Raw genomic sequence first — 15,410 nt, forward strand, 5'->3', positions numbered from 1 at the left:
TGCCCCAGCTCAGTTACACTTTCCCCATAAGCACATGATCTTAGTGACTGAAGACTTCCATTTAAAACAAAGGCTTAAGTAAAAAGGACAGTTAATAAGCAATGCTGTTGACAAGTCAGTGCTCTGGGTGCTTTGTCCTACCTCTGGTTATACTGTATAAAAGTCAAGGGGCTGCCTTGTGTTTTATGCACTGGTTACCAGGAAACAGAACAATAAAGTTTTTGTTGTTTGCTGCACAGGACTTGGCAATCTAGAAGCATAAAAATAACAACTTCTCTAATACTATATATATATATATATATATATATATATATATATATTAGTATTATATATAATATTATTAGATAGTTATATAATATAATTACATTAGATACTAACATATATTTCTTAATAGTTATATATGTATATATTATATATTATATATTTTACTATTATATGTTATATGCTTATAATATATATTGTACAATATAATTAATTGTACAATATTATATATTCTACATATACATTTATATATATATTAGAAATAGAGAAGACATAGTAGAATATATATGTCTTTTCTAGAGATCTTCTCTAATACTAATATTTATTATATATATATACATAAAGTGCATCATGGGTCATCCAGTCACTGTGGTCTGGAAAATGACCGAGAAATGAACAAAAGCTTTATTGCAGGTGATAACTCAGGGCTGTGGAAACAACAGTCATGGGCTGCCTGCACATGGCACTCTACACCACTTCCTGTGGGTCCTGTCTAAGGAACCCTTCTCTAGCCTGTCCCTGAAGCTACCCGCCCCACTGCCAGCTCACATGTTATTTTCTTGAAATGGCCTGGACTCCTCGCCTCGAACAACTCTTCTCTGCGTCCATTTCCTGTGTCCTCCATAAATACAGAGCCCTGAGATGTCACTGATGGGAACTAGAAAGAGCAAATGGTTTGCTTCCTACTGTGCTCTGGTGTCCCAGGCCTTTCCCCTGGGAAGTTTCTTTCCCTCGGGATGCTGTCCTGCAGCCTAAGAGAACTGCCTACGCTTACTGAGGCAATGGCATTTCCCATCATTTTCTTCAGCCCCAGTGCCCAGGACGTCAGAAGTAGCCACGTAAGGCTATCACTTGTCTCCTGGAGGACCTCAAGGTGGGTGTGTACCTTTTGTCTGAAAGACTAATGATGCCTACCCTTCTTACTGTGCACCGAGTTTAGCTCCACAAAAGCCTAAACCACAAAAGCAATTCTCAATCTATAGGTCACAGCCGCTTCAGCGAACCTCTATCTCCAAAAATACTTATAATCCGATTCATAGCAGTAGCACAATTACAGTTATAAAGTAGCAACTAAACAAATGTATGGTTGGGGGTCACACCACAACATAGGGAGCTGTATTAATGAGCTGTGGTGTTGGGAAGCTTGGGGGCTACTGGCAAACCCAGGTCTGGATCTGGACAGTGTTAGCTGTGCTCAGATCAACAATATCAGAAGCACCTGGAGACCCCATGCCTTGTGAGTGCTAAGCTTTGTCCTCTTTGTTCCTTTCCCAGAGATGTGGATAAATGAATGGTCTATGCAGAAAAGCACACTACAAGTTCAAAACCAACCATAACACTACCAACCTTAATATCTGGGGCTTTGGTTCTATAAAACTTTTTTTCTCATAAAACTGCATTCTGACTGTATATTACATCCCCACATCTTCATATGTTATGAACACTTTTACATTTTTAAGTATCTTCATTATTTTGAGGGTTATGTGGAATTGCTTTACACTGTAATATTGTTGGACAGCTGGGTGTGTGTGTTTCCTGTGGTTACACTGATCTAAAAGGGAGCATGACAAACAGTGGCGTGCTTCATGAAGGGACCGGACAAGCCCACTACTCAGCTTCTCTCCAGAGCTGGAAGAATTCTGGAGGGGGGGGGGAATGTAAGAAGCACATTAACTATTTTTCCAGTTATTTTAATGTATACTGTGAAATGAGATATTCTACATCTCCCATAATTGCCCCCAATTGGTTGGCAACAGCAAAGGTAGGTTTTCCAGCTCACCTCAAGGGCGAGCTGTCTTGTGACTGAGGCGAGTAAGAACACGGGAAGGATGAGTTCTCCATATCTGAAAACACACAGCTGGGTTGTGACCAGTGGGAAGGGATTCTGCATACGAACTTTAATCTAGATCAGTGCTTTCCTAATGCTGTGACCCTTTCATACAGTTCCTCTGAACATGAAACAAGAACATAAATTGTTTTCATTGTTATTTCATAACTGTAATTTTGCTATTGTCATAAATGGTAATGTAAGTATCTGTTTTCCAGTGCCCTTAGGCGGCCCCTGTGAGTTCTACCCCCAAAAGGGGTTGAGAACCACTGATCTAGATAATATCTAATAAATGAGTAAAAAATGTGAATTATGTTTAAAGATTTACATGTTGATAATTTCATCCAGAACAAGGTCCAAACACTCACTAAAGAACCTGGAACCTTCTAAAAAATGAGTGTACACCTCTGTTTATTAAATTTACTGGCTCTTTGGCATGGTGAGAAAGCTGAACATCTAACTACCTCACTCCTAATTCCTAGAGAACTCTAGACCAGTTCTCCCAAATCATGGTGTCACTCAGTCTTCGAAGAGTTGAGACAGAACCTAACAATACAATTTGTCTTCTTTATTCTTAACGAAAAGCAGTTACACAATCACTGGGCAAACTCTCAGAGTCAACCCGCAGAGGAGAGCAGTAACATCTGCAGTAACGTCAGTGGACAAGGATCTGTTCAAGCACTGAGTGAGAAGAAAATTAACCGACCTCATCTTCACATTCCTAAGTGACTTAATGGCTCAGATGTAATAAGTTCACACCGGTGTTCTGCTAGGAAAAGATACTTTGGGGAAGGAGTTCTTTGGGTTTTCCCAGAAACAAATCCTGAGACAGTGGTTTCAGCAGAACTACTTTCTTTCCGCATAGTGCCAGAAAGCAGAAATGGAAGCGAGAAGGTAGGCATGATCGGTAAATTCTCAAACATGTGACCAGGGCAGGCAGCTTGAACAGAACCCTACTAGGACAGAGAGGTGATGTGGAAAAATGGGGCCAGCATGCCAGAGCCATCTCACCTGGGATGGGACACCTGAGGACTCAGGGGATTTAACCCAACTCCTGCAGCTACAGTTCATGGTTTAGGCTGTCTGCCTCTTGAGCCTGGAGGACAGCCCCCATCCCCAAGCTTAAATAGTAGATGCTCACCGGGAACCTGCAGGTGTCAGCCAAAGAGATACGTGACAGCACCTGCTACCAGTGTTTGCCGCGGAAAACACTTAAAGGTTAGAATGCTCTGTATCGTGAGAACTAACTCCTCCTCTTCTTTACCAATTTATTTTCAATAAGAAGTGAAAATTCTACCCAAAGCCAGAATCTTTTCATAGCTTTCTCATCCTGTGTAGTCAAGGAGAAAGGGAGTGTGCTAGGTAGTTCGGGCTCTTTCCACTAAACTAAGAATCAAAATACTTTGAAAATTGTAGATCAATATATAAATGTAAGTCTTTAGCGTTAACTTGATTCAGCAAATCAATATTGAGCCTGTTGAGTAGCAAGTAAAAGGTCATAGCGACCACTTCGTGATTATTCTATTGTTCAAAGGTTGAATTGAATCTCAGGATCTGACCCATTTGTAAGAACTCACTATTCCAAATAATTAAAATTCTCCCTCTTCCTATCCCAAACGCAATAACCATGAAATGAGTACTGATCATGAGAGTATTTTGGACCAAGTCAGAGCCTCACTTCCCCAACCTCCCCATGCTGCGGCCATTTCCCTAGCTCAGAACAGTCACCTCATGTTAAGCCTCATGCAGGACTGTCTGAAGAGATGTCAGGAAGGTGCAGGCACCTGCTGAGTGGGGGAGGTGCCTCACAGCGTGGCTTAGGAACAAGCAGATGGGACCGTGACTCTGTTCTGTGGCTTTTAGCCCATGATGAGTCCAGACTTGTGTTTGTAGCACTGGCTCAAGGCTGAGGCTGTAACAAATCTGAGACAGAAGAACTACTTCTCTAGGAATGTGTGGAGTGTTGTCAGCTTTCGGAGCTTGGGAGCAGATGGAGCAGGATCTCATCTTTGTGTCATGGGCCTGCCTTGCTGAAGTCACCAGTCACACGTGGCTGGTGGGCCTGTAAAATTCAGAGAGGATATTCCAGCTGTGTTGGAGTTTTCTCCAGGACTGGTATTAAGACAAAGATTTGAATATAGAGATCTGTGAGTTCCAATTGAATATATACAAAGACGTTTTCTCTCTTTTCATATTTCCCTAAATAATGTCAGATAACAAGTACGGCACGCCTGTTGTTTTAATAGCTGTAAGTCTTGTAGAAATGGGCTCAGGTGTGTCCTATTTGTGGTCTGTGGTCTGTATATGACCCAGGATGGCTTCCCTTTCTCTGTACCTACACTTTGTTTGGATGGCAATTCTAAGAGTCTTTGAGGTTACTTTTGATCTCCTCTACTCTTTGCTCTTAACTTTCCTAGCCTCACAGCCTTGCACTTGACCTGGGCCAGCTGACCTCTTTATCTGATAACTCTGGGCTCACTGGGACTTGGGCTTGGGCAGTTGAACTTGCTTCCTGAGCCGCAGCTGTGCTGCCTGTCCATCAGCATAATCTGACTAGTGCAGGGCTGCCGTCTCAGCTCTTCTGAGAGGAAAATGAAATTTCGCTGGGTATCTACCATGTGTCCATCCTGATACACACACTATCTCAGTAACCCCTGACAGTGTGGACCATGGCTGGACTCCCACTGCGGCCCTTTCACTAGCAAAGAAACAAACATCTAAAGTCTTTGGTTGCACAGTTAGGAAGCAGTGTTTCTTTACACGTTCCCCCAAGACTCTGGTCGCTAGCCTGGTCCATTATTTTGGCATTCACTCATCCTTCCAACGTTGCTGCTTACCTAAAATGTAGGAGTACATCTCAGTTAGACCAAGAACCCTCTGTGCAGGTAGCCTGCACATGTTTGTGTCTCTCTTAATATTTAGCGTGTAGTTATCAGGCACTTCATAAATACGTACATAGTATTGAATAGTTATTGTGAATGAAACCAGAAGCTAAGTCAAGCAATGCCCTTCTATTAATGACACTCTGGCAAACAGAACCCTCTAGTTCCCATCCCCCAACCGTTTCATAGGTGGATGTCACCCTTGGATTCCCTGTAATGCATGATACCAAAGTCAGAAACAGAGAGCCTGAGGCCCTAACTGAGGTCCCACAGACACAGAGCTGAAGTAAAGATCTCAAGGTCGTTTGCACTCAGACATCCTCAAGCCTCAAGCCACATCTTTTTCTATAACAGCCCGTCCCTGGCCAGAGGGGGTGCGAATATTAGATGATGGCACAGTCAGGTTCCCAGGTTTGAGGATGACAGATTAGGCTTTGTTCCAGTTCAAGCGTCACACCGCCGCAGTGCTGTTATTCCGGTGACAGAAGTGCTTAAAAGAGAAAACAAGGCTTACCCTTGAGGGCCCGCACTTCCGCCCTCTTCTGATGGCAGTCTGACAGATCACTGTCTCTAAGAAGGGACCTGTGGAGAGCTCTGAAGTTCTGTCCCCGGGGCTGAGCTGAAAGGAAGTGCCCTGGGCTTGGCAGCCAAGCCATGTGCTCACCAGGTGGCATGGGGCTGCCATGATGAAAGAGTGATGGCTTGGAGACAGACACTGTCCTCAGCTTGGGTGGCTCATATGTCATGCAGTATTGATCACATACATTGCTCTGGGCTTTTAGGCTTATTAATATTTAAATAAGTGCATTAATAATGCATGTGAAATTGAGGCTTAAATACTCTTTGTGTCTTATTGAAAGGGAGCAGAGCTATTTTCAGCACTCTGTGTGTGTGTGTGTGTGTGTGTGTGTGTGTGTGTGTGTGTATTGAGCAGTTCATGGGGGACTTCATCACCAGACAGCCAGAATGAATAGACTGAAGTGTCTAAAGGATCCCTTGGATAGACCCTGGAACAAATGACTATAATCTTATTCAATCGGTGGATTAGAGGAGATGGTCCATTTTTATAAGGACGTACTTGGTATGAAAGTGGAAGAAAATAAGCCTCGTTTGATTACATGGATCTCCTTCCTTGGACTCTGTGTTTATAGCAAAATTATAACTAAAAGCAATGGAGAAAAAAATCTGGTTAATGAACTTTTACAAATTTCTCACTGGACTAGACTTTGCTCCACTAAACCTTGTTAATTTTCAAGGTACCTGTGTGCCACTCTGGGTTACTGCTCTAAGGGCCAAGATTATAAAAACGTAGGGGTAAAATATCTCTGCCTACCCCTCGGTGGCTTCCGTGTAGTTATAGAATTGCATTGTGGTGTGCTCAATACTCTCCTGGAAAAGAAAACATTAAGCACTTGAGAGCACAGCAAAATCAACAAGGCACCCAGAGTAAAAAGCTAGAGAAATAGATGTACTTTAAAGTAGCGACTTGCACATGAGGGATGGGCTCACTTTCTTGAGAGAGAATGTGGGAACTTACCTAAAAATCCCATCAGTGGATTCCTGACACATGGGTGATTCAACATTCATCAGGAGATCTGCTCACATCCAGAAGTCTACACTGAAAGTGACCCATAAAAATCACTTCCAAAATTCCCCAAAAGTGCTTTACATACTTTTAGACACTGCGTTTAAGTCACTTAACAAACCAGGATACTGTTCTTATACTCATGAAAGACTCACCTGGAGAGCTCATTGATAGATTGCTAGCTAACTATCTGTATGTGTGTGTGTCTGTCTGTCTGTCTGAGTATGCCTGTATGTGTTGGTATATATTTATATTATAAATATTTGGTAATATTTACATTATAAATAAATATTAAATTATGGGAGAATAAATGGATGGAAGAATGGATGAATGAATGGATGGGTGATAGAGGGACCAAGGGATGGGTGGATAGACAGACAAGAATGGCTGAACCATAGGAACCACAGTTTCCATTGCAACCCAATGCCTGTACTTACCTTTAAAAAAACCCTCAGTCATTTTCTCTTGAAGACAAGTGTCTGGGTTATGCAGAAATCTAGAATAGTTCCCTTGATTTCTCTCCTGGTAAAACACTAATTCCCCTTGAGTCTGGGGAGGAGCTATAAATGTGACCTGGTGCCATTTCCTTAATTATCTTGAATTTCAAAATCAATTAAGATGCCTAATCAGTTGAATTTTAGATGATCAAAGAGAAGATGTTCCCATGTGGGCCGGAACTAAACAGGCACGTACTTTGAAAGAAGATCTGGAGGTCAGACAAGGAATAAGTCAAAATGAATTTAAGCATCATAATTCACCCACTGGCTCTGAAGAGTCACCTGCCATCACACCAAGATTGCCTAATATTCTTTATACTCCATGGTTATTATTTCCCCAACAGGGCACTTGGCAGATAAATAGTGGCCAGTCTAGGAGCCGAAGGCATCAATCTCACAACCTTGAATCACCAAATTCTGTCAACAGTCAGCAAACTTGAAGAGCACCTCCAAATTTTAGATAAGAGCTCCAACTCTGCTTGATTTCAGGAACAGAAGAGAAGTAGTCCAGGTGACCCATGTCTAGAAACTTTGACACAATCTTTTATATTATTTAGAAAATTTGCAGTAGTTTTTTTATATAGGAATAGAAAAGCTGTTCAGATGTCCATAGATGCTGTGTGCTCGTGGTATTAATGTCTACGTCATATCCAAACGGCAGCATTTCATGACAATCCTCCCAATCCTCTGGTTCCTAAATTACTGCTGCCCTCTCTTCTGTGATGCTCCCTGACTTTGACACATTTACGTAAAGCTATTCCAGTTAAAACTCAGTGCTCATTGGCCATTTTTATCTCCACACTTTGACCTCATTAACCACCACCCGCTACTGCTAGGTAGCTTCACTACCCTAGGTGGAAAGTCACATTAGTCTATAGATATGAACATACATATATCATACATATTTAGAAGTCAGCTTGACAACACGTTCAGTTGGGAACGATGATACTGGGTCCTATTGTATTAACCTCTCCAGCCCAAGTAAGTCCGTGTAAAGAAAAAGGTTCTTCCCTTGGGTTCATGTTCTCCCCAAGCACAGGCCTTTGGCCTGGATGCCAGTCTCAGGTTGCTGTCCTCTCCCAAAGAACAAGCCTCAAATATAATAACAAAGCCACTATTGTTCCATGGGCACGTCTTGTTTGATGGATCCATATTATGGCACTCATAGTCTACAGATGGGTGAGATCACTGGTGAATTCTCTTTCCCAGCAGCCCACAGGGCACCTTTCACACTGTGCATGGTAGTCAGCAGGAGGAGAATTTCCAGCTCAGCAGCACATTGATTTCTCCCTAAGTGAGATCTTTCCTTGACTACAAGCTCTTACCATCTAGTTCTGTTGCAATCCAGAGCAACACCAATAGTCTGTATTCTTCCAGAGGCCTCTGAGACATCTCGGAACTGACTTAACTGTTCTTCAAGTTAGTAAAATCAAATCGCTTGTCGGTTTTTGCGTGTTTTAATGTGTTTGAATACTTTTAAGTTATTTATTTACTTATCTTTTTGTCTTTGACAATTCCATACATACATCATGGTCTGCATTCATGCCTATGGTCATCTGAAGAGAGAGCAGATGCCACATCTCAGTCTCCACACCCCCAAAGCTCTGCACATTACTTGAAACTTAGCAGACATGCAATGACATTTTGTTTTATACCTGGGTCAACAGAGTCAAGAGGCTTGACTACAAAGGAGTCTGTCTAAAGCAAGGAAATAAAGAAAGGCATGGAATAAGACAGCTGTGCTGTCCACAAAATAACGGTCTCAAGACTGTCCATGTCCTGATCCCTGCCACCAGAGACTGTGTGACATCATGTGGTATATGAAAGGGTACTTTGCCAGTGAATTTAAAATTAGACAGGGAGGTTTTTCAATGGTTAGTTTGTTGGTGGTGATGTGACCAAAATACATGAGAGTCACAATTAATGAAGAAAAGATTTGTTTTGGCTCACAGACTACGTGAGTTCAGTGCATGGTCACTTGGTCTCAAGAGCTCGTAAAGAGCATTATGACACTGAGAACATTAAATAGAGAATAACTCACTTAATGGATGAGCAAGAAACAGAGAATAAAACAGGAACAGGAAGTAGCAAAAATCCCCAAGATCCCACTTCCTCCAGCCGGATCTCATCACCCAAAGTTTGACAACCTCTCACAATGTCATTATCCGAGAGCCAAGCAATCCATGAGCCTGTGATGACTGCCACATCTACCATTAACCAGAACCCCAGCTGTGCCAAAGTCAACCACACATGCTTTAAAGACAAGAAATCACCAGAATAAAAAGAGACAGAAAGCAGACACCAGAATAAAAAGAGGTGTGAAAGTTAATGAAGGGGCAGAAGCAATTTGAATATGAGGACTCAACACATTTTTTCCATCCTGAAGGTAGAAAGTGGGATGGTGGGGGTCAGAGGTCAAGATGTAGGTAATCTCTGGAAACTGAGAATGGCCTGAGGCCAGCAGCAGCAAAGGAAGATGGGCTTCAGCCTCACAAGGTCCTTAATTCTACCAACAACCTGAACTAACAAGGAAGTCAAATCTTGCCCCAGAGTCTCACTAAAGAGTCTCAGCTCTGTTGGTACCCTGATTTTAATTCAGTGAGATCCAAAATCTGCAGAACTCTGAGATAACAAATGTAAGCTATCTGGGCCTACTCAAGATTGCAGCAATTTGTTACAGCAACAATAGAAGATGAATACAGGGGCCAAAAACAGAGGTCACTGGGAAATATGCTTGTTGCATAAGCTTGACCACCTAAGTTCTGATTCCCAGAAACCATGTAAAAGCTGGGTGTGTAATAGTCCCAAATAATATAAAATACCTTGGTGTGACTGTAGCCAAGCAAGTGAAAGATCTGTATGACAAGAACTTCAAGTCTCTGAAGAAAAGAGATTGAAGATGATCTCAGAAGATGGACAGATCTCCCATGTTCATGAATTGGCAGAATTTATATAGTAAAAATAGCCATCTTGCCAAAAGCAATCTACATATTCAATGCAATCCCCATCAAAATTCCAACTCAATTCTTCATAGAGTTAGAAAGAACAATTTGCAAATTCATTTGGAATAACAAAAAAAAAAAAAAAAAAAAAAAAAAAATCCCAGGATAGCAAAAACTATTCTCAACAATAAAAGAACTTCTAGGGGGATCACCATACCTGTCATCAAGCTGTATTACAGAGCAATCATGATAAAAAACCACATGGTATTGGTAGAGAGACAGGCAGGTAGATCAATGGAGTAGAATTGAAAATCCACACACAAATGGTCACTTGATCTTTGACAAAGGAGCTAAAACCATCCAGTGGAAAAAAGACAGCATTTTCAACAAATGGTGCTGGTCCAACTGGTAGTCAGCATGTAGAAGAATGCAAATTGATCCATTCTTATCTCCTTGTACAAACCTCAAGTCCAAGTGGATCACGGACCTTCATATAAAACCAGATATACTCAAACTAATAGAATAGAAAGTGGGAAAGAGCCTCAAACACCTGGGCACTGAAAAAATTTTCCTGAAAAGAACACTAATGGCTTATTCTCTAAGATCAAGAATCAGCAAATGGGACCTCCTGAAATGGCAAAGCGTCTGTAAGGTAAAGGATTGTGTCATTAGGACAAAACAGCAACCAACAGAATGAGAAAAGATCTTTGCCAATCTATATCTGATAGAGGGCTAATATACAATATATACAAAGAACTTAAGAAGTTAGTGTAGTGGTAAATATTTAAAAGGTTCTATTGTTACCAGCCCCCCCCCCACAGTCTCACTCCACAGGAGCCACGCCAGGCACCAGGAGCTGTGCCAGAAGCTTCTAGAGCCATGCCAGTAGCTGCTCCAGTGCAGAGCTGGAGCACAATCCCCTAAGTGGTTAGTTCCCAAGCCTGGTACCCACACATCTCATTCCACAGGCCCAGTAAAAACATGACTCCACAATCATTAACTTATCAAACAGGTTTATATGTTAAATTCTCAATCCACAAACCCTCTACACAATAAGCTTACAACCAATGAATAAAGATATAATCTGCCCATCTATATGAGATAAATTAGACCCATAGAAACTCTTAGAAATAATCATAACAACCTCATCTAGCTAGAGATGCACCAAGAGAAACATACGTGTCAGCTTTCATCTTTTCCTCTGTCAATCTCTGCCTACCACCTCCCTCTCTTCCACTCCTCCAGCCTCTTTCCCTGCATACCTCTTCGCTGTCTAATCATGTATTGTCTTAACATAAACCTATAAGTTAGACTCTAGAGAATCTAATAACCTTATTTTAAAAGGTAGTACAGAGGTTAAAAAAAAAAAAGATTTCTCAACTGAGGAATATTCACTGACTGAGAAGCACCTAAAGAAACATTCAACATTCTTGGTCATCAGGGAAATCCAAATCAAAACAATCCTGATATTCCATCTCACACCAGTCAGAATGGCTAAGATCAAAAACTCAGGTGACAACAGATGCTGGCAAGGATGTGGAGAAAGAGAACACTCCTCCATTGTTAGTGGGATTGCTGGCCGGTACAACTGCTCTGGAAATCAGTCTGGCAGTTCCTCAGAAAACTGTACATGGTACTTACTACATTAGGGCCCAGCTATACCACTCCTGGGCATATACCCAAAAGATACTCCAACATATAACAAGGACACATGCTCCACCATGTTCATAGCAGCCTTATTTATAATAGTCAGAAGCTGGAAATAATCCAGATGTCTTTCAACAAAGGAATGGATACAGAAATTGTGGTATACAATGGAGTACTACTAAGCTACAAAAAAAAATGAGTTTATGAAACTCTTAAGTAAATGGATGGATCTAGAAAATATCATCCCGAGTGAGGTAACCCAATCACAAAAAAATACCCATGGTATGCACTCACTGATAAGTGAATAATAGCCCAAAAGTTCATAAAACCCAAGTTACAATTAACAGACCACATGAAGCTCAAGAGGAAGGATGACCAAAGTGCAGATGCTTCAGTCCTTCTTAGAAGGGGGAACAAAAATATTCTCAGGAGGAAATATGGAGACAAAGCTTGTAACAGACACTGAAGAAAAGACCATCCAAAGACTATCCAACCTGGAGATTCAGCCCATATACAGCTACCAAACCCAAACAATATTGCTGATGCCAAGAAGTGCATGCTGACAGGAGCCTGATACAGCTGTCTCCTGAGAGGCTCTGCCAGAACATGAAAAATACAGAGGCTGATGCTCACAGCCAACCATAGAACTGAGAATGGGGTCCTTAATGGAGGAGTTAGAGAAAGAGTTGAAGGGGTTAAAGAACAACAATACCAACCAACCAGAACTCCTAGAGATTAAACCACTATCCAAAAAAATACACATGGACGGACCCATGGCTCCAGCTGCACAGGTAGCAGAGAATGGCCTTGTTGGGCATCAATGGGAGAAGAAGCCCTTGGTCCTGCCAAGGCTTGATGCTGCAGTGTAGGGGAATTTCAGGGTAGGGAGACGGGAGAGGTTGGGTGGGTAAACACCCTCATGGCAGCAGGGGAGGGAATGTGGGATAGGTGATATGGAGGAGAATTCAGGAAAGGGGATAACATTTAAAATGTAAATAAAATACATCCAACAAAATCAATTTTAAAAAATCTGGGTGCAGCAACCCAAACATCTGTAAAGTTGCTCCCTTACTGGGAGATGGGAGGCAGAGATGGGGAGACTCCCAGGATGCCTGTGGGCTATCTCTCCTAGCCTACACAGCAGTGGACAACAAGGAATTATTTCTCAGTCATGGAGCAAAGTGAAGACCAACAACAAAGGCTGTGTTCTGACTTGCACACCTGTGCTGTGACACACACACATACATACTCACATATACACACTTATACACTCATAAACACACCTACACACTCACATACACACACTTGCCCTCACACACACATCTACATACTTACACGCACACACATACACAAGGAAATGGACACAGGCCATCTTAACCTTTCCCTCCACTGGAGAAGAATCTAATCTCACCAGTGTAGACCATGGGGCATTACTACCTTGTCGCTACCATGGAAACACCAGTAAGCCAGTTCTATGGCCAGCAGTCACCTGCCTCACCTCCCAAACTATTTGTCATGGAAATCAAGTGGATTGCATCCATGGGAGGCACAGGGAGCCAGGTTGCATGGGAGAGTCTGTGCCTCCCTCATTTCTCCAGAATGAGTGTTCTCAAAGCTGAAACAGCTGTGACTTAGGTGTGAGTTTAAGAATATTAGTAGGGAAATGCTTTGCTTTTTCTCTTTTTAAAGCACATTCAGACAAATTTCCATTAAAGACAGGGTGCCTTTTTTAAAAAAAAATTTATTTATTTTATGAATGTGAGTACACTGTCATTGTCTTCAGAAACACCAGAAGAGGGAATCAGATCTCATTACAGAGGGTTGTGAGCCACCATGTGGTTGCTGGGAATTGAACTCAGGACCTCTAAAGAGCAGCCAATGCCCTTAACCACAGAGCCATCTCTCCAGGCCCAGAATGTTTTGCTTTAAAAGGCTGAGTGCCAGGGCTGACATTGAACTTGGGTCTTCCTGGGCTCCCCTGTTCTAAGGATACACCAATGAGTCACAGCTTGCAAAATCTTCATTTTCTTTCAAGACCTCAATTTATATGGTTAAAACAATTGTCCTGCAAATGTGTGGACAGAGGTGCCTCTCTGTGCTGAAGCCAAGGTTGTAAGAGGCAGAGGGTTTCTAGAGGTCCTAGCCCAGACAAGGGGGGAGGGGGGAATGAGACCTGCGTGGTCACCAGGTTACCAGACATCAGGGTGCCATCCTGGAACTTAGCTGTCCTGTGTGTCAGTGGCTATAGGTCTCACTCTCACAACTGAAGTATTTATTTGGATATTCTGAAGTGCCTTTGAGCCATTTTCTGTGTCTCCCCATTGCTTTGGACTGGTTTTTACTCCAATTTCAGCATTTACTTTTTGGGGAAGGGGGATAGGGTGGAGGAATTTCCTCAGGGATGTTAAAGCCTTCTTTATCCTCTAGGTATAGAAATCCAGTAGCAGGTGTGGGATTTCCCATCCCCTCTTGGCTGCTGCTGAGCTGTAAGTCCCCTTGTTAGGCTGAACAAACAATGTGTATGTCTTCTAGCTCCCCCTTCAGGACTTTGCCTGAAATTCTAGACTTGGCTTGCTTCCCTGCCCTGACTTCTTAATCAATCCTCTTGGGGCTGCCCCTGAGGAACTGGAGGTTGCTGACCATACAGTTGAATAGTCTGGAGATTTGGGCTAAGCAAAATTTTCCATCTTATGTGGCCAAGCCAAAAAAAAAAAATATGACTCAAAAATAAGATTAGCTTCTCCCACATGGTAACCTTGCTAGCTCCCAACCCAGAGGAAATTATTTTTCACAGAGAAAGAACCCTTAATTACCAACCAATAATTAAAACCTGGAGCCAAGTACAGGAAGCCAGGGCTCAGCTCTTAAGCAGTGTTCTTTAACACAGTCCTGGGTATCACAGAGGAGACTGGGCTTTCTGTGTAGCCAGTACATATACCTTCTACACAATGCAGGATCTGCTGGGTAGAATAAGATGTATTACAGTGTGTGGGAGATGTTTTCATTAAAGCTATGGAGAGAGGGTTTTATCGCGCTTGCGTTTTATAGCCCTAACGTTGCCAAGTTTTTAAGTAAGAGGTTTAGTATATGTCTAAGACATTCAGAATATTCGGGGACTCCCATGGAATTGCTGTCAGGGAGAAAAAAAGAGCACTGTTAATGGTCCTCAGTTTCCCATGTCTAAAACAGTAATAGTTGTCTTTCCCAAGAAGACTATGATTACCTTCGCAGCCAAAAGGAGAGAATAATTATGCATATTGCAGATATGAACATCAGGGTTTTGCAAATCTATAAAAAAATACATATCAGCTGAAGTTAAGGATGGTGGTTCACATCTGTAATCTCAGCACCAAGGAGATTGGCATGAGTTCAAAGCCAGCCTGAGACACAAAGTAAAATTATATCTCAAAAAATAAAATTTAAAAAAAAAATGGGAAAGCAGTGGAAGAGTCTCACAAATCTCTTATTATGGGGCCAGAAAAAAAGGTTGAAAATGCCACAAAAGTTAAGTCATCCCTAGCCTCATCTCGAGAGGAGAAAACTGTAATTCTAAGGGCAGGGGGGCTATCAGGAGAGATTGAGGAAGGGACATGGTGTTTTTGCTTTCCAGAGAAAAAGCAGAGAATGAATCCACAGAGAGTTGAAGGTATCAAGCTGTTCTGGTCCAGATGCTGAACCCGCCTTGCATCTCCTCCTCCTCCTCCTCCTCTTCCTCCTCCTCTTCCTCCTCCTCCTCTTCTTCCTCCTCTTCCTCCTCTTCCTCCTCCT

At 42.2% G+C, this 15,410-nt stretch overlaps 1 protein-coding gene across 2 annotated transcripts in view; it reads left to right on the forward strand.

The window, feature by feature from the left end:
• Window positions 1–15,410, forward strand: part of PCSK2 (proprotein convertase subtilisin/kexin type 2) — a gene marked incomplete at both ends in the record, with an annotated part of 224,750 nt that overhangs the window by 129,133 nt on the left and 80,207 nt on the right. The window lies entirely within an intron of this gene.

Source organism: Micromys minutus, assembly GCF_963924665.1.
Source record: "Micromys minutus genome assembly, chromosome: 17".
NCBI classification, from domain to species: Eukaryota; Metazoa; Chordata; class Mammalia; order Rodentia; family Muridae; genus Micromys; species Micromys minutus.